The following is a 20,000-nucleotide window of genomic DNA, read 5'->3' on the forward strand; positions in this document are numbered from 1 at the left end:
TTATTAGTCAGTATTTAACATTCCTTCTTTTATTTTTGTTTCTTATTCCTTTCTGTCTACCTAATAAATTTTGTCGGTTCGTATCCTTTTATTAGGCTATCTCTTTATATCTTTAATTATATGTCTCTGTCTTTTTATCAATCTGTGTATCAGTTTTTTCTATCTGTGTGTGTGTGTGTGTGTGTGTGTGTGTGTGTGTGTGTGTGTGTGTGTGTGTGTGTGTGTGTGTGTGTGTGTGTGTGTGTGTGTGTGTGTGTGTGTGCGTGTATGTCTGTGTGCGCGTGTGTGTGTGTGTGTGTGTCAACCAGTAGACAAATAATAATAATAATAATAATAATGATAATAATAATAATAATGATAATAATGATAATAATAATTAAATATGATATAGCTTTGGATGGAGATAACAAGAAGTAGTAATCCTATATTGCAACACATATACTTTCTTGAACTATTTCGTATCATCAGAGTCACGGATTAATTAAATAAAACAAAGCGTTTAACAGAATGATTGTGTAATCCTTTTTAATTCAGTAAGCAAAATATTAACTACAAAGAAAAAGCTGGGACTGTTTATTCTATGACAGTTCTGGGATAGGTAGACAAGGGGTTGAAAGGACAAAACGTCATAGTCTACCTGCAGCCTTCTTCCTTAATTATCCTGATATCAACAATACAATAAAATGAGCGTAATTGTGATGCATTTTGTTGTTGTTGTTGTTGTTGTTGTGGCACTAAAATAATCTATATAAAAACACAAACTAAAACCTTGCTCACTCCCCCACCCCCTTCACACATAAGCTCAGATCCCTTCCTGGTATTTTATGGAAGAATGTGTGACTTTTATGTTGTTGGAACTTCGTGCAAATCACTGGCCACTCGTTCTCTGAAATAGTGAGGAATCCATAGAACTGTAGAAAAGGTAGACAAAAGGTCTTCGAATTTCAAATAATAATGATGATAATAATAATAATATGGTTTTCCTTGCTACACTTGTATGACATCTTAATTTAATTGTTTGTTCACAACATACAACGACTTACAGACTGATAAACCTACACTACCCCATATCTTTATTGTGACAATATTCCACACTGAAACAACATTTATACAACAAATTTGGATTCTATATCATGTAGAATTAATGATTCTCTACAGAGAATATCTAATTCATATCAGATTATCTTCTATAATTACACACAAAAGAATGGTTCACACTTGCCTATCAAGAACGAAATTATGTTAATGTTCATAGAGATGCAGCTAATAAAATAATAGCCTAGTCTTATCATTAAGAGATTTTAACTCTTTATCCCGCTCTTAATTAACATGTATCAGCTCACGGTGCATAATCAGAATTAGAGTTAAGAGAAGGCGATTAATAAGCTGAATCATATGGTACGAACTTCTTACCTTAGGCAGTTCATAAAAAGAATAAACAAGAGTGGTTAAAACATCGATCACAGGGGAAAATAAGCAAATAATAATAATAATGATATTGATGATGAAAAATTATATGAATTACAGTAACAATAATGATATCAATTAAATCATATGAATGATAATCGTGATAATCATGATAATATTAATGTACTAATGATGAAAACAGAGAATAATGATATCAATAATGATAATTCATAATGATAATCATTATCATTAATATCATGATGATAATAATATAATAATGATGATAATAATAATGATAATAATAATAATAATGATAATAATAATAATAATGATGATAATAATAATGATAGTAATAATAATAATAATAATAACAATAATAACGATAGTAGTAATAGTAATAATAGTGATAATAATAATAATAATAATAACAATATCACAAAAATAATAACAATCATAATATCAGTATCATCATTATTATTTTCATTAATACTATAATTGTCGTTATGAGTACTATTATTGCTATTACTATTGTTTTTTTATCATTATTATCACTATCATCACTGATATCAGTAATGATACTGTAATGTTGATGCTTATAATCACGGCTATATCGACAACAACAGCTTCAACCCGAGTAACAAGGTTAAGAATAACCCTGTCAACGATAACGATACCCAACCCTCTTGCCTTCCCCTTCAAAAGGCCTCGACCAACCGGGGTCTCCGCTTCAGCCGCTCTCTCCCAGGCAGATGAGTCTGTTTGAATCCAGTATTCATAACACTTCGTTCAGGGTAATTGCGGATTCGTATGCAAATGCCATTATTAATTTAAGCAGTTGGGCGTCGGGTGGATTTCCAAGGCTTGTAGTTGCTAACTGGCCTTTAATAGCTCGGAGTGTGTGGATAGGATTCGTGGTTTAGTCGGATAGTGGGTGTGGATGGCGTGCTGTGGGTGGGGCTGTGTGTTTGTTTGTGGCTGTGTGTGTAGGTGAATGTGCATAATGTGCGAGTGTATATGTTTGATTTATGTATGTATATACGTATGTATGCATGTATGTATACATGCATACATACATACATACATACATACATACATATATATATATATATATATATATATATATATATATATATATATATATGTTTACATATTTAGTTATATGTATAAATGTGTGTGTATATATATACATACATACATACACACACACACACACACACACACACACACACACACACACACAGATATATATATATATATATATATATATATATATATATATATATATATATATATATATATATATATATATATATATATATATGTATGCATATATATTTATATATATACATATGTATACACACACACACACACACACACACACACACACACACACACACACACACACACACACACACACACATATATATATATATATATATATATATATATATATATATATATATATATATATATATATATATATATATATATATATGCATGTGCAGTACGTATGTTAGAGAGTTACAGACCTGCTGAAACACAGACATTAATGCTTTAAGCAATGCAACATGGATGGCCTCACGGGTGGAATTTGAAATTACGATAGAATATACAAATAATTTACATGCAAGGCAGAGAATGCGATCCAGGTGTGTTTCGAGTGACAGCAAGAGTGATGGAAGTATAATATTGAATAAAATCATCGTATAGATTGCGGTTTTAAATAAATTATGAATATTAATCATGTAGACAATGGTGTTGATAACAATGATAAAGATGTTAATAATACTTATGATGAAAATAATAATAATGATGATATTAATGTTGATGATAATAAAATGATAGTATCAATAACAGTGATAACAGTAATGGTAATGATAATAATGATAATGATAATAATAAGAAAAAGAATTATAGTTATAGTTATAACGATAAGGCTAATAATGATAATGATAATAATAAGATTAATAATGATAATGATAATAATAAGATTAATAATGATAATGATAATAATAAGATTAATAATGATAATGATAATAATAAGATTAATAATGATAATGATAATAATAAGATTAATAATGATAATGATAATAATAATTCTAACAAAGCCAATATTGATTATGATAATAGTAATGATAATGATCATAATAATAAGAAGAAAAAGAACTACTGTAATAGTTATAGTGATAAGGCTAATAATTATAATGCTAATGATAATAATAGTAATAATAAAAGTAATAATGATAATGACAATAGTTGTAATGATAAAATCAATAAAAAATAATGATAATAGCAACTATGATAATAATAATAGTAAAATATATCAATAATGATAGAAGTAATAGTGGTAATAATAATAGTAATAATCAATCTAATAATAATAATAATGATAATAATAATAATAATAATAATAATAATAATAATAATAATGATAATAATAATAATAGTAATAATTATTATCATTATCATTATTATTATTATTGATATCATTACTATTATTTTTATCATTATTATTATTATTATTATTATTATTATTATTATTATTATTATTATTATTATTATTATTATTGTTATTACAAGAATTATCATTATTACTATAATGATGATGGTTATTATTGTTATTATTATTACCATTATTATCCTTATCCTTATCCTTATTATTATTATTATCATTATTATTATTATTATTATTATTATTATCATTATTATCATCATAGTCATAATTATTACTATAATCATTATTATCATTATAGTATTAATCTTCATAATGATAATGATACTACTAATATTACTGCTTCTACTATTAATGACAATTATATTAGTAATTTTAATACTGATAATGTCGTTAATAGCATAACAGTTATTATCATCATTATCATTATTTTCCTAATTATCCTCATTATCATTATTGATGTTACTAATCTTACTATTATTATGATAATGATTATAGTACCAATAATGATAATGATAATGACAATACCATTTTATTCCTTGTTTTTGGGTAGTAGTATAATTACGATGATAGTGATAATTATAGTAAATAAAATAGGTATGAAATAGAGATAGAATTTATAATGTAAATAAGTATGCATCAATATCTGTCTGTATCTACATCTGCATCTATAGTTATATTCATATCTATATGTGTCTATACGCGCGTCCACACTCCCACTCTTATCTTTACATAGGCCTATACTTTATCTGCTAGGCCTATACGATTGATCTACTTCCGTGCCTACAGCAGAATCTACACCTACAGTAGTTCCTCATCCCCTTTTTTTTTTTTTTTTTTTTTTGCCACCCTCCCCCCTCCCCCTTTGGATCGATTTCCACCCACACTTTATTACGAAGTTTTCTGGCGCCGCCCATCTCCTGACGTTACCCCCCCCCAACCCCCTGTCCACGTACCTGTCGGCACTTCCGTTTTCCGCTCGTCCCTACTTGTCTCGCCACGCCCACTCTCTCTTTCCTCTCTCTCTCTCTCTCTCTCTCTCTCTCTCTCTCTCTCTCTCTCTCTCTCTCTCTCTCTCTCTCTCTCTCTCTCTCTCTCTCTCCTTAAACACGCTCTCTTTCCTCTCTCTCTCTCTCTCTCTCTCTCTCTCTCTCTCTCTCTCTCTCTCTCTCTCTCTCTCTCTCTCTCTCTCTCTCTCTCTCTCTCTCTCTCTCTCTCTCTCTCTCTCTCTCTCTCTCTCTCTCTCTCTCTCTCTCTCTCTCTCTCTCTCTCTCTCTCTCTCTCTCTCTCTCTCTCTCTTTCTCTCTCTCTCTCTCTCTCTCTCTCTCTCTCTCTCTCTCTCGCTCTCTCTCTCTCTCTCTCTCTCTCGCTCGCTCGCTCGCTCGCTTCTATTTATTTATGTATCTATACATCTGTTTGCCTGTCTGTTTATCTGTCTGTCTCTCTGTCTCTCTCTCTCTCTCTCTCTCTCTCTCTCTCTCTCTCTCTCTGTCTCTCTCTCTCTCTCTCTCTCTCTCTCTCTCTCTCTCTCTCTCTCTCTCTCTCTCTCTCTCTCTCTCTCTCTCTCTCTCTCGCTTCGTCTCGCCGGTTTTGCCTTTCCCCTCTCTCCCTCCCCTCTCTGATCTCCCTAAAGACACCCACTTCTTCCATTTCTCTCTCCCTACCTCCTACTCCCCTTCCTCCTCCCTCTCTCTCCTTCCCTATTCCACCCACACCTTCCTCACCTACTCTCTCTTCTGTCTTTCTATTCCCCAAGTCACTCCTCTCCTTCCACCTCTTTCCCTCTTTTTCTCTCTCTCCTTCACTATCCACCCTCTTTTCCGTCCCTTTTCAATCCTTCTCCCCTTCTCCCTTATTATCACCGTTCCTTCGTTTCTTTCTCTCCTCCTTCCTCCCCTCCGGCATTTCATCCACTTTATCCTCATTTTCCCTGTCTCTGCCTCCCCCCCCCCCTCCACACCTTCCATCAACTACCCCTCTCTCCTCTCCTATCAACTACCCCTCCTTCCCTCCCTCCCTCCCTATCCTCTGCCCTTCCTTCCCCAACTACCCCTCCCTCCCTCCCTCCCTACCCTTTCCTCCCTTCCTCCCTTCCCTCTACCCTTTCCTCCTCAACTACACCTCCCTCTCTCCCTCCTTATCCTCTGCGCTTCCCTCCCTCCCTCCCTCCCTCCCTATCCTCTGCGCTTCCTTCCCTCCCTCCCTCCCTCATTCCCTCCCTCCCTCCCTCCCTCTCTCTCTCTCTCTCTCTCTCTCTCTCTCTCTCTCTCTCTCTCTCTCTCTCCCAACTATCCCTCCCTCCCTCCCTCCCTCCCTCCCTACTCCTCTATCCTTCCTTCCTTCCCTCCTCCTTTCCTCCCTCCCTCCCTCCCTCCCTCCTTCCCTCGATTCCTCTTTCCCTCCCTCCCTCCCTCCCTCCTTCCTTCCTCCCTCCCTCCCTCCCTCCTTCCTTCCCTCCCTCCCTCATTCTCTCCCTCCCTCCCTCCTCCGTTCCCTTCCTCCCCCCCTCCCCCCTTCTTTCCCTCCCTCCCTCCTTCCCTCCTTCCCCCCCTCCCTCCCTCCTGACCCATCACTCTGGACCATCCAATCACCTATCATCGTCTTTCCATCGATCCTTCGAGGACCACCATAAAAAAAGAAAGAAAAAAATAAAAGACATAATGATCTATGTTCCCCTTCCTCCCCCTCCCTTCCCCCTTCTCCCCCTCTCCCCTCCCTTCCCCTTTCTCCCCTCCCTTCCCCCTCTCCCACCCCCTTCTCCCCTCCCTTCCCCCTTTCCCCCTCCCTTCCCCCTCTCCCACCCCATTCTCTCTCTCCCTCCCTCCCCCTCTCCTAACTCCCTTTCCCCCTCTCCCTCTCCCTCTCCCAACTCCCCTCATACCCCTCCCTTCCCCCTTCTCCCCCTCTCCCCCTCCCTTCCCCCTTCTCCCCTCTCTCCCCCTTCCTCTCCCTCTCCCAATTCCCTTCCCTTCCCCCCCTCTCCCTCCCTTCTCCCTCTCCTCCCTCCCTTCCCCCTTCTCCCCCTCTCCCACCCCCGTCTCCCTCTCCCTTCCCCCTTTCCCCCTCCCTCCCCCCTCTCTCCCACCCCTTCTCTCTCCCCCTCCCTCCCCCTCTCCCAACTCCCTTTCCCCCTCTCCCTCTCCCTCTCCCAACTCCCCTCATACCCCTCCCTTCCCCCTTCTCCCCCTCCTTCCCCCTTCTCCCCTTCTCCCCCTCTCCCCCTTCCTCTCCCTCTCCCAATTCCCTTCCCTTCCCCCTCTCCCCCTCCCTTCCCCCTTTCCTCCTCCCTTCCCCCTTCTCCCCCTCTCCCACCCCCTTCTCCCTTCTCCCCCTCCCTTCCCCTCCTCCCCCTCCCTTCCCCTTCTCCCCCTCCCTTCCCCCTCTCCCCCTCCCAACTCCCCCTCTCCCACCCCTTCTCCCCTCCCTTCCCCCTTTCCCCTTCTCCTCCTCCCCTCTCCCTCTCCCTTCCCCTTCTCCCTCTCCCACCCCTTCCCCCTCTCCCACCCCCTCCCCCTTTCCCACCCTCCTCTCCCCTTCTCCCCCTCCCAACTCCCCCTCTCCCACCCCTTTCCCACTCTCCCCATCCCTTCCCCCTTCTCCCCCTCTCCCCCTCCCTTCCCCCTCCCCTTCTCCCTCTCCCACCCCCTTCTCCCCCTCCCTTCCCCCTCTCCCACCCCCTCCCCCTCTCCCTTCCCCTTCTCCCCTTCTCCCCTCCCCTCTCCCTCTCCCTTCCCCTTCTCCCCCTCCCTTCCCCCTCTCCCCTCCTTTCCCCCTCTCCCTCTCCCTCTCCCAACTCCCCCTCATACCCCTCCCTTCCCCCTTCTCCCTCTCCCCCTCCCTTCCCCCTCTCCCAACTCCCTTCCCCCTTCTCCCCTCCCTTCTCCCCCTCTCCCCTCCCTTCCCCCTTCTCCCCCTCTCCCACCCCCTTCCCCCTCTCCCACCCCCTTCTCCCCCTCTCCCCCTCCCTTCCCCCTCTCCCACCCCCTTCCCCCTCTCCCCCTCCCTTCTCCCTTCTCCCAACTCCCTTCCCCTCTCCCTCTCCCTTCCCCTCCCTTCTCCCCCTCCAGCTCCCTTCCTCCCTCCCTTCCCCCTCTCCCCTCCCTCCCCTTCTCCTCCCTCCCTTCCCCTTCTCCCCTCCTTCCTCCTCCCTTCCCCCTTCTCCCTCTCCCCCTCCCATCTCCCTCTCCCTCCCCCCTTTTCCTTCCCCCTCTCACTTCCCCCTTCTCCGAACTCCCCTTCCCCCTCTCCCTTCCCCTTCTCCCCCTCCCTTCCCCCCTCTCCCAACTCCCCTCAAACCCCCACTCATGGGAGAGGTTAATGAGCGGTTAATCAGAGCTCCCGCAATTGCTTGCCGTCTCACCGAGAAGATGACACTTGGGGGAAGCTTGTGTGATGGGTGGGGGGTGAGGGGAAGGGGAGAAGGGGGTGAAGGGGGAAGAGGAGGGAGAAAAGGGGTGAAGGGGTCAAAGGAGGAGGGGGAAGAGGGAGGGGGAATGGGAGAGGGGAGGGAAAAGGGGTGAATGGGGGAGGGGAAAAGGGGAAAAGGGGTGAAGGAGGGAGGGGGGAGGGAGAAAAGGGTGAAGGGGAGGGGAAAAGGGGTGATGGGGGGACGAGAGGGGGAAAAGGGGTGAGAGGAAAGGGGAAAAGGGGAGGGGGAAGGGGTGAAAGGGGAGGGGAAAGGAGTGAAGGGGAGGGGGAAAAGGAGTGATGGGGGGAGGGGAGGGGGAAAAGGGGGTGATGGGGGGAGGGGAATGGGAAAAGGGGTGAAGGGGGAGGGGGAAAAGGGGTGAAAGGAAAGGGGAAAGGGGTGATGGGGAAGGAAAAAGGGTGAAAGGGGAGAGGAAAAGGGGTGAAAGAGGAGGTTGAAAAGAGGTGGTGAAGAGTAAGTTTGAAGGGGAAGCTCGTGTGATGAGGTGAGGGGGTGGGGAAAAGGAATTGAAGGGGAGGGGAAAGAGAGAAGAGGAGGAATACGTGTGAGGGAAACTTGTATGATGGGGTGAGGGTGTAAGGAAGAAGGGAGAGGGGAGAAAGAGGGGAAAGGGAGGGGAAGGGAAGGAGAAGAGGAATAAGTGAAGGGAAAACGTGTGTGAAGGGCGTGCGGGGGGGGGTGAAGAAGGGGGTGTAAGGATAATGGATAAACGAGGAGGGCGAGGGAGTGACGGAGAAGAGGGAGGACTGAAGGAAGAAAAGAAGGAAAACGAGAGAAGAGGGGATGTAAGAAGGGGGAAGGAAAAGGTGAGGAGAAAAGGGGAAGAGATGAAAAAGGGGAAAGAGAAGAGGATGATAAAAGGGGTGAAGGAAAGGAGGAGAAGGGATGAATAGGGTCAAGGTAAGGAGAAAGAGGGGAAAAGGATAGGAGGAGTGAGGGGAAGAGGGGAGGGAACAGGAGAGGATAGGGGAGGAGAAAGGGGAGGAAAGGATGAGGGGAGAAAGTGGGGAAGTGGCGAGAGGGAACAGGAGAGGGAGCAGAGAAAGCGGAGGGAGGGGGTGAGGGGAGAAAGCGGAGGGAGGGGCTGAGGGGAGAAGGGGGAGGAAAGGATGACGGGGGAAAATGAGGAAGTGGCGAGAGGGAACAGGGGAGGAAGGGGAGGGATAGGGTGAGGGGAGAAAGTGGAGGAAGGGGCTGAGGGGAGAAAGCGGAAGGAGGGAGTGAGGGAACAGGGGAGGGAGGGGCTGAGGGGAGAAAGCGGAGGGAGGGAGGGAGGGAAGAGGGGAGAAAGCGGAGGGAGGGGCTGAGGGGAGAAAGGGAGTGAGGGAACAGGGGAGAAAGCGGAGGGAGGGAGTGAGGGAACAGGGGAGAAAGTGGAGGGAGAGGTCACAGGGGAGGGAGGGAGTGAGGAGTAATCTCTTCTTCATTACCGACTTGCTTCCTTCCCTTCCCCTCGTATCGTTTCTTGAGATTAAAGGCGTCGGGGATATATATATATAAGATCTGCGGAGACGACCGCATAAAAGGCAGGTTATGTCTCGTATGTTCCTGCAGGCGAAAGAGGGCGCTGTCTGGCCTCCTTCCATTAGGGGTCGGTGGGGGGGGGGGACCTTGGGCGTGCGTGTGTGTGTGTGGGGGAAGGGTGTGTGTGGGGGGGAAGGGTGTGTGTTTGTGTGTGGGGAGGGGGAGGGGGGAGGGTGTGTGTGTGTGTGTGTATGTGTGTGTGTGGGGGGGGTGTATGTGTGTATGTGTGTGTATGTGTGTGTGTGTTTGTGTGTGTGTGTGTGTGTATGTGTGGATGCGTGTGTGTGGGAGTGTATGTGTGTGTTTGTGTGTGTTTGTGTGCGTGTGTGTGTGTGTGTGTGTTCTGCCTCCCTCTGCCTCTGTCTGTCTTCCTTTGTTCTTTGTCAGTGCCTCCCCCCCCCCTCTCTCTCTTCTCTCTTTCTCTCTCTTCCCCCCCCTCTCTCTCTCTCTCTCTCTCTCTCTCTCTCTCTCTCTCTCTCTCTCTCTCTCTCTCTCTCTCTCTCTCTCTCTCTCTCTCTCTCTCTCTCCTGTATATATTTGTGTATATCCTTCCTCCATCTCCCTTTCTTATATCCAGAAGCTACCTGAAAAAAAATGAAAATAAGAATCGAGAAAAAAAACTGTTTTCTTTCTTTTTTTCAATTAAAAAAAGAAAGAAAATATACAACAGAATATCGAAAACATTTTGATCGATTTGAACTACACAATATGGTACACCCTCAACTTTATAGTAATAAACCGATAGCTATTGGATCTCCGTCTTCGTTTTCCATTTCGCTGATGTGTACACCTGTCTATGTGTATATCTATGTGCGTGTTTATGTGTATGTGTGTTTGTGTCATTGTGGATGTGTAAGTTAATGTGTGTGTGTGTGTTTTATCTTTTATTTCATTTATTTATTTTGTGTGTGTGTGTGTGTGATTTCATGTTTTTTCTGTGTGTGCTTGTGTGTGTTTCTGAGTGTGTGTGTGTGTGGTTGTGTGTGTGTGATTTCATGTTTTTTCTGTGTGTGCTTGTGTGTGTTTCTGAGTGTGTGTGTGTGTGTGTGGTTGTGTGTGTGTGATTTCATGTTTTTCTGTGTGTGCTTGTGTGTGTTTCTGAGTGTGTGTGTGTGTGGTTGTGTGTGCTTGTGTGTGTGTGATTTCATGTTTTTTTTTCTGTGTGTGCCTGTGTGTGTTTCTGTGTGTTTCTGTCTGTGTGTGTGTGTATGTGTGTGTGTATGTGTGTGTGTATGACCGCGCGTCTGCCTGAGTGTCCGAGCGCAACCGAGTGTAAATTTGCCCTCCCAATCTGCGCAAACACAGATACCATTTCTCTATCCCAGCCTATTAACACGCACACACACAGGGATTCAAGAACGTCCATGAGCCGGCTTTTGTACCCTATATCCACCTTCAGGGGAATACCCGCCCGTTCAAACCATATTCCTTCGATATTACACTCCATCTTATGCCCTTCACACTATACCCAAAATCTATTCAACTATTTATTTTCCGAGACTAAATCCATACTAGATTTATCCTAAAATTTCTAATACAATAAGCACATATACACTTAATACTACACTTAAATCATACCCTCGGACACTATACCTATGCCACATGCCAGCTTTATATAAGCACATATACACTTAATACTACACTTAAATTATACCCTCAGACACTATACCTATGCCACATGCCAGCTTTATATATCATTTAACTTTACACACACACACACACATACCCGCACCATACCCACCTCACATCCTAAATACCCACACCATGCCCACCTCACATCCTTTATACCCACACCATACCCACTCACATTCTCAACAGCCACACTATACCCACTTCACATCCTTTATACCCAATACCCACCTCACATCCTTAATACCGACACCATACCCTCCTCACATGTTTAATACCCACACCATACCCTCCTCACATGCTTAATACCCACTTCACATCCTTAAAACCCACATCACACCCACCTCACATCCTCAATACCCACACCATACCCACCTCACATCCTCAATACCCCCACACCATACCCTCCTCACATCCTAAATACCCACCTCACATCCTCAATACCCACACCATACCCACCCCACATCCTAAATACCGACACCACACTCACCCCATACCCTACAACACTATACCCACGAGACACCCATATCCGAAGTCCCCTCGCTTGCCTCCGCCATTTCCCTAAATCCAAGAGCGAACCGGCGTTGTGTTTCCCCTCTCCTGGCTCCCCATTAACTGAGGGGAAAGTACGAAACATTTCTTAATGGTTGTTAGTGTATTCTGGAAATTATGGATGCAGGATGAAAGGCGGGTGGGTTCGGGTAGGGTATTAGGGGTAGGGGGAGGGGGTGTGGGGGGGGGGTAGGAGAGGGTTGTGGGGGGGAGGAGAGGGTATTAGGGGTTGGAGGAGGGGGTGTGGGGAGGAGGAGGGGTGTTAAGGGTAGGTGGAGGGGGTGTGGGGGTGTGGAGGGGTGTGGGGGGAGGAGAGGGTATTAGGGGTAGGGGTGTGGGTGTGGGAGGGAGGAGAGGGTATTAGGGGTAGGTGGAGGGGGTGTGGGGGTTCGGTAGGGTATTAGGGGTAGGAGGAGGGGGTGTGGGGGAGGAGAGGGTATTAGGGGTGGGTGGAGGGGGTGTGGGGGGAGGAGAGGGTATTAGGGGTAGGTGGAGGGGGTGTGGGGGGAGGAGAGGGTATTAAGGGGTAGGGGAGGGGTTGTGGGGGGTTCGGGAGGGTATTGTGGGTTGGAGGAGGGGGTGTGGGGGGAGGAGAGGGTATTAGGGGTAGGGGGAGGAGAGGGTGTTAAGGGTAGGGGGAGGGGTGTGGTGGGGGGAGGAGAGGGTATTAGGGTAGGGGGAAGGGGATGTGGGGGGAGGAGAGGGTATTAGAGGTTGGGTGAGGGGATGTGGGGGGAGGAGAGGGTATTAGGGGTAGGAGGAGGGGGTGTGGGGGGAGGAGAGAGGGTATTAGGGGTAGGGGGAGGGGGTGGGGGGAGGAGAGGGTATTAGGGGTTGGAGGAGGGGGTGTCGGGGGGGGGGAGGGGTTATGTGGGGTTCGGGAGGGTATTAGGGGTAGGTGGAGGGGGTGGGGGTTCGGGAGGGTATTAGGGGTTGGAGGAGGGGGTGTGGGGGAGGAGAGGGTATTAGGGGTTGGAGGAGGGGGTGTCGGGGGTGTGGGGGAGGGAGAGGGTATTAGGGGTAGGAGGAAGGGGTGTGGGGGGAGGAGAGAGTATTAGGGGTTGGAGGAGGGGGTGTGGGGGAGGGAGAGGGTATTAGGGGGTAGGGGGAGGGGTGTGGTGAGGAGGAGAGGGTATTAGGGGTAGAGGGAGGGGGTGTGGGGGGAGGAGAGGCTATTAGGGGGTAGGTGGAGGGGTGTGGGGGGGGAGGAGAGGGTATTAGGGGTAGGGGGAGGGGTGTGGGGGGAGGAGAGAGTATTAGGGGTAGGAGGAGGGGGTGTGGGGGGAGGAGAGGGTATTAGGGTAGGAGGAGGGTGTGTGGGGGGAGGAGAGGGTATTAGGGGTAGGGAGAGGGGATGTGGGGGGAGGAGAGGGTCTCAGGGGTAGGGGGAGGGGTGTGGGGGGAGGAGAGGAGACGGGGTGAGGGGGGTCTTAGATTTAAAGGTCTTGTGGTAGCTTGAAGGATGTATTTGTTTTATTTATATTTATATTTATTTATTTATTTATTTATTTATTTATTTATTTATTTATTTTTTGTCTTCGTTGTTATTATTGGTATTATTTCATGTTTTTTCATCTTTTTTATTTTATTTATTTATTTATCTATTTTTTTTATTTATTGATTTATTTATGTTTTATATTCGCGCCGTCGGTTTTTCAAGTCACTGGATTTCATATTTTCTGTTCTGCTGTCTTCTTTTTTTGTTTCCTTGTCCCATTTTAATAATCATTTTGTTCCATTTTCCATCCGTTCATATTTTCCTCTGTTTCATCATTTTCATTAGATAAAACAGGTTTGTTTTAACTGATCAGACACTCTCTTTCTTTCTTTAACTATTTCCATATCTATTTGTCTTTCTTTATTCTCTATATTTCTCTCTTTCTCTCTACGTATCTTTATCTGTCTGACCATTTATTTATCTATCTACCTATCTGTCTGTCTGTCTTTATTCTCTCTCTCTCTCTCTCTCTCTCTCATTTATCTAACTATTTATCTGCCTGTATGTATATACAGTATCTGCTCTCTACCTACATTACGATTTGTCTATCTATCTATATTAGTGTGTACGTATGTATATATGTACATCTATTTATCTATATACACATATGCCTCTCTCTCTATTTATCTGCCTGTCTATCATATGTCTACTTGTCTATCTTTCTGTCTATATCTATTCTCTTTCTCTCTCTCTCCTACTTTCCCTCCCTCCCTCCCCCTTCTCCCTCACTCTCCCATCTCCCGTGTCTTATACCCCTCCCTCCCTCACTCACTCCCTCCCCTCCTCCCCCCCTACTCTCCCATCTCCCGTGCCCCCTCCCTCCCCCACTCTCCCATCTCCCGTGTCTAATACCCCTTCCCTCCCCCTCCTCCCCTACTCTCCCCTCTCTCACACCTCTCTCTCCCATCCCCTTCCCCTCCCCACCTTTTTTGCAACAAGACCCCCATTGTGCCTAACCACCGGTCAATTCCCCCAAACCCTTCCACACCCTTTTTATAACCAGCCTAACGACCTGTTTCTCGGCCAAATTATGATGACAGACACTTAACACACCCGGCAGACAGTTCCCCGAAGAGTACTTAACACGTACCGAAAACTAACAGGGACTTCTTTTTACAACGCCGCCAGAGCTGTCGACGAGGGCTCTTAAAAGGCACGAGGGGAAAAGGGCATGGCGAGAACACTTATTAAGTGGGCGTAATTGAGTGGGATTGTGGTTTACTTCCGGGTGGAATTAGGGATGCTTCGAGCTGTGTTAAGGGTCGTACACACACTCGCATGTAGGGACACACACGCGCGAGAGAAAGATGGGTGATGGGGAAAGACAGAGAATAAGAGAGAGAGAGAGAGAGAGACAGACAGACAGACAGATAGACAGACAGACAGAAAGAATGAAAGAAAGAGAGAGAGGGGGGGAAGAGGACATAACGCAGGAGAAAGGAGAGAGAGAGAGAGAGAGAGAGAGAGAGAGAGAGAGAGAGAGAGAGAGAGAGAGAGAGAGAGAGAGAATGAAAGAAAGAAAGAGAGAGAGAGGCAGAAAGAGAGAGAGAGAGAGAGAGAGAGAAAAGAAACCAGACAGAGAGTAACTGACAGAGAGAGAGAGAGAGAGAGAGAGAGATAGATCCCCTCTTTTTGGTTCATTACCCAGCTTCAGCCAGCCCTTCCCCCTCCCCTCCCTCCTCCCTTCCCTTCCTCCCTACCCCCTCCCCTTCCTCGCTCCCCCCTCCCTTCCCCCTTCCTCCCTACGCCCTCCCTTCCTCCCTACGCCCTCCCCTCCTCCCTTCCCCTCCCCTCCCCTCCTCCCTCCCTTCCCCCCTCCTCCCTACCCCCTCCCTTCCTCCCTTCCCCCTTCCTCCCTACGCCCTCTCCCTTCCTCCCTCCCCTCCTCCCCTTCCTCCCTCCCCCCCTCCCTTCCCCCTTCCTCCCAACCCCTCTCCTCCCTTCCCCCTTCCTCCCAACCCCTCCCCTCTCCTCCTTCCCTCCCTACCCCCTCCCTCCTCCTCCCTACCCCCTCCTCCCTCCCCCTTTCCCCTCCCCCTTCCTCCCTCCCTTCCCTCCTCCCCTCCCCCTTTTGTAATGAGGCAATAACACTCAGAGCTATATTGATGACCTTCCTCTGGACTGGGGAATCGGACCGTGATTGGCGTGCGATTAATGCATTCATACCATCAATTAACAATCAATCACAGTAATCAATGGGTTCGCTGAGAGAAATCACAGAGACACGTCACTCTTGGGGTCGGGCCGCTGGAGTGGGGTAAAAGTAGGGGAATTTATTTTTGTCTGTGTTCTTATCGTGAAGACTCTGTGGAGGTGTTGTAGTGGGGGGAAATCTGTTTTTTTTTTTTCTTGTGTGTCATTGTTATTTATTGTTATTGCTATTTTCTTGTTATTTTTTATTTTTGTGGTTTGATTGTTATTTTTATTATTGTTAATTTCTTATTATTTTTATTATTGTTTTATTATCTTTATTATTGTTATTTTCTTCTTATTTTTATTAGTAATTTTCTCATTATCTTCATTATTATTTTCTTATTAACTTTATAATTGTTATTTTCTTATTATTTTCATTATTGTTTTTATCATCATTGTTTTTATCAACGTTATTTTCTTATCATTTGTTATCATCACGTCTGTTTATATATTTCTTCTCTGTGAGTATGCTCTCGAACACAAATACGAAGCACTGTAACGAGCTTACAAAAGAAATGAAATGAAATGAAATACCCGCAGTCAGGAGATGAACAATACCGTTAACTGAGGCGGTGCGTGTCAGATCACAGGCTCCACGAGACGGTTGTACTGGAATGGAACAAATGGAACACCATTCATTTGGGTTTTAGTCGCGGATAAAGAGTCCAATCTGCTTCGAAACGCGGGTTTGCTGTTCCGTTCGAGCTGTGGGGGGTGGGGTGGGGGGAGGGGGGAGGGGGTTCGTCGGATGCGTGGGAGGTTTTGGGTGTGTTTGTGAGGGAAGGAGGGAAGGAGAGAGGGGGAGGGAGGGAGAGAGGGAGAGAGGGAGAGGAAGAGGGACAGGAGAGAGGGAGAAGAAGAGGGAGAAAGGGAGTTAGGGAGAGGAAGAGGGAGAGGGGGAGGGAAAGGGAGAAGGATGGAAGAGGGAAAGGGAGAGAGGGAGGGAGAAGGAGAGAGGAAGAGAGGAAGAGAGGGAGAAGAGGGAAAGGGAGAGAGGGAGGGAGAGGGAAAGGGAGAAGAAGAGGGAGAGGGAGAGAGAGAGTTAGGGAGAGGGAGAGGAAGAGGGAGAGGGAAGGAGAGGGAGAGGGAGAGAGGGAGGGAGGGAAAGAGAGGGAGAGGGCGAGAGAAAGGGAGAGGAGAGGAAGAGGAGATAGAGAAAGAAGGAAAATGGGGGAGAGGGAGAAGGAGAAGGAGAGGGAAGGGGAGAAATAGAGAGAAAGAGAGAGACGGAGATAAGAAAGAGATAGAGAGAGGAGTAGGTGGGAAACATGAGAGAATGGTACAAAAAGAAAAGAATAGAAACCAAGACAGAGAAGAAACAGGCACGGCAAAGAGAGAGAACAAGAGCAAAGAAACCATACATAACCCCTATCCCCACAGAAAGACAAAAAATAAATAGATAAATAACAAAAAGAAACACATCAAACAACCTCCCCCCTTTAACAAACAAAACAAACCTACAAAAGAAAAAAAAAAGCAAAACAAAGACCCATACCTCCCCCGTTGGTTCACATCCTCCCAGGTAAGGCCGATGGCGACCACAGCTGTCAGCCTCAGAGGATGTGAACGAGGCTTCCCTGCATAACATTGGTGGGGCTGAGATACGTGTTTCGCAATGGCACCCGCGGATCTCATCTTACTGGGGAGTAATGCTCTTGGTATGGGAATTGCAGGCTGGGTGTGTGTGTGGGGGTGGTGTGGGGTGGGTGCGTGTGTGTGTGTGGGGGTGCGTGTGTGTGTGTGGAGGGGGGTGCGTGTGTGTGTGGGGGGGGGTTGTGTGTGTGTGTGGAGGGGGTGGGAGTGTGTGTGTGTGTGGGGGTGCGTTCGTGTGGAGGGGTGCGTGTGTGGGGGGGGGGTTGCGTGTGTGTGTGTGGTGGGGTGCGTGTGTGTGTGGGGGTGGGGTGCGTGTGTGCGCGTGTGTGTGTATGTGTGTGTGCGTGTGCGTGTATGTGTGTGTGTGTGTGTGTCTATGTGCTTCATTTACTTTTACTCATATAATTAACAGCATATGCAGATTAGGTCATTGCTAATTACGCATAGTCACTGCTCAGTGGAATAACTAAACTACTTGTGCAAATGTGAAAACTATATTAAATATACCAGCATTTCTAGATATTCCTTCATCACGACACTCACCATTTCTCTATCTCTAGAACATTTTCATAAGAGTTCAATTTGAACAGGCTGAACAAATTTCCTCAAGGATAACACGGCGGTTTTCGAAATGATGGTCACGTGACGACAAATTGAGTTTCAAACATATGAAGAACACGACAACTTTCCTGTCTTTTTTTTTACTTTTTTTTACTTTTTACTTTTTAACCCTTTTTTTATTTTACTTTTTTATCTTTTTTACTTTTTTTATTTATTTATTTTTATTTATTTATTTATATATATTTTTTTTTGATTCTGGGGAAATGAAGATACATGGCAATGCATTTTACACCAGGAAGTCTAACGGGATGTGATAGTGTGTACATTAATCTGTGTGCATAGGCTTGCAGTGTAAATAGTTGTTGCACTTGTTAGTGAGAAGAAGTTTGGGTGAGAGTGTGAGAATTTGAGAGACAGAGAGACAGACAGATTGGCAGGTAGACAGACACAGAGAGACAGCCAGATTGACAGACAGACAGACACAGAGAGACAGCCAGATTGACAGACAGACAGACACAGAGAGACAGCCAGATTGACATATAGACAGACACAGAGAGACAGCCAGATTGACAGATAGACAGACACAGAGAGACAGCCAGATTGACATAGACAGACACAGAGAGACAGACAGATTGACATATAGACAGATACAGAGAGACAGCCAGATTGACAGATAGACAGACACAGAGAGACAGCCAGATTGACAGATAGACAGACACAGAGAGACAGCCAGATTGACAGATAGACAGACACAGAGAGACAGCCAGATTGACAGATAGACAGACACAGAGAGACAGCCAGATTGACAGATAGACAGACACAGAGAGACAGCCAGATTGACAGATAGACAGACACAGAGAGACAGCCAGATTGACATAGACAGACACAGAGAGACAGCCAGATTGACAAATAGACAGACACAGAGAGACAGCCAGATTGACAGATAGACAGACACAGAGAGACAGCCAGATTGACAGATAGACAGACACAGAGAGATAGACAGATTGACAGATAGACAGACACAGAGAGACTGCCAGATTGACAGATAGACAGACACAGAGAGACACCCAGATTGACATATAGACAGACACAGAGAGACAGCCAGATTGACAGATGGACAGACACAGAGAGACAGACAGACTGACATATAGACAGACACAGAGAGACAGCCAGATTGACATATAGACAGACACAGAGAGACAGCCAGATTGACAGGTAGACAGACAAAGAGAGACAGCCAGATTGACAGGTAGACAGACACAGAGAGACACCCAGATTGACAGATAGACAGACACAGAGAGACAGCCAGATTGACAGATAGACAGACACAGAGAGACAGACAGATTGACAGGTAGACAGACACAGAGAGAAAGCCAGATTGACAGATAGACAGACACAGAGAGACAGCCAGATTGAAAGATAGACAGACACAGAGAGACAGCCAGATTGACATATAGACAGACACAGAGAGACAAACAGATTGACAGATAGACAGACACAGAGAGACAGCCAGATTGACAGATAGACAGACACAGAGAGACAAACAGATTGACAGACAGACAGACAGACACAGAGAGACAGCCAGATTGACATATAGACAGACACAGAGAGACAGCCAGATTGACATATAGACAGACACAGAGAGATAGCCAGATTGACATATAGATAGACACAGAGAGACAGCCAGATTGACATATAGACAGACACAGAGAGACAGCCAGATTGACAGATAGACAGACACAGAGAGACAGCCAGATTGACAGACAGACAGACACAGAGAGACAGCCAGATTGACATAGACAGACAGACACAGAGAGACAGCCAGATTGACAGGTAGACAGACACAGAGAGACAGCCAGTTTGACAGATAGACAGACGCAGAGAGACAGCCAGATTGACATAGACAGACACAGAGAGACAGCCAGATTGACAGGTAGACAGACACAGAGAGACAGCCAGATTGACAGATAGACAGACACAGAGAAACAGCCAGATTGACAGACAGACAGACACAGAGAGACAGCCAGATTGACAGACAGACACAGAGAGACAGCCAGATTGACAGACAGACAGACACAGAGAGATAGCCAGATTGACATAGACAGACACACAGAGACAGCCAGATTGACAGATAGACAGACACAGAGAGACAGCCAGATTGA

The sequence above is a fragment of the Penaeus vannamei genome, chromosome 17, assembly GCF_042767895.1.
Source record: "Penaeus vannamei isolate JL-2024 chromosome 17, ASM4276789v1, whole genome shotgun sequence".
In the NCBI taxonomy this organism is placed as follows: domain Eukaryota; kingdom Metazoa; phylum Arthropoda; class Malacostraca; order Decapoda; family Penaeidae; genus Penaeus; species Penaeus vannamei.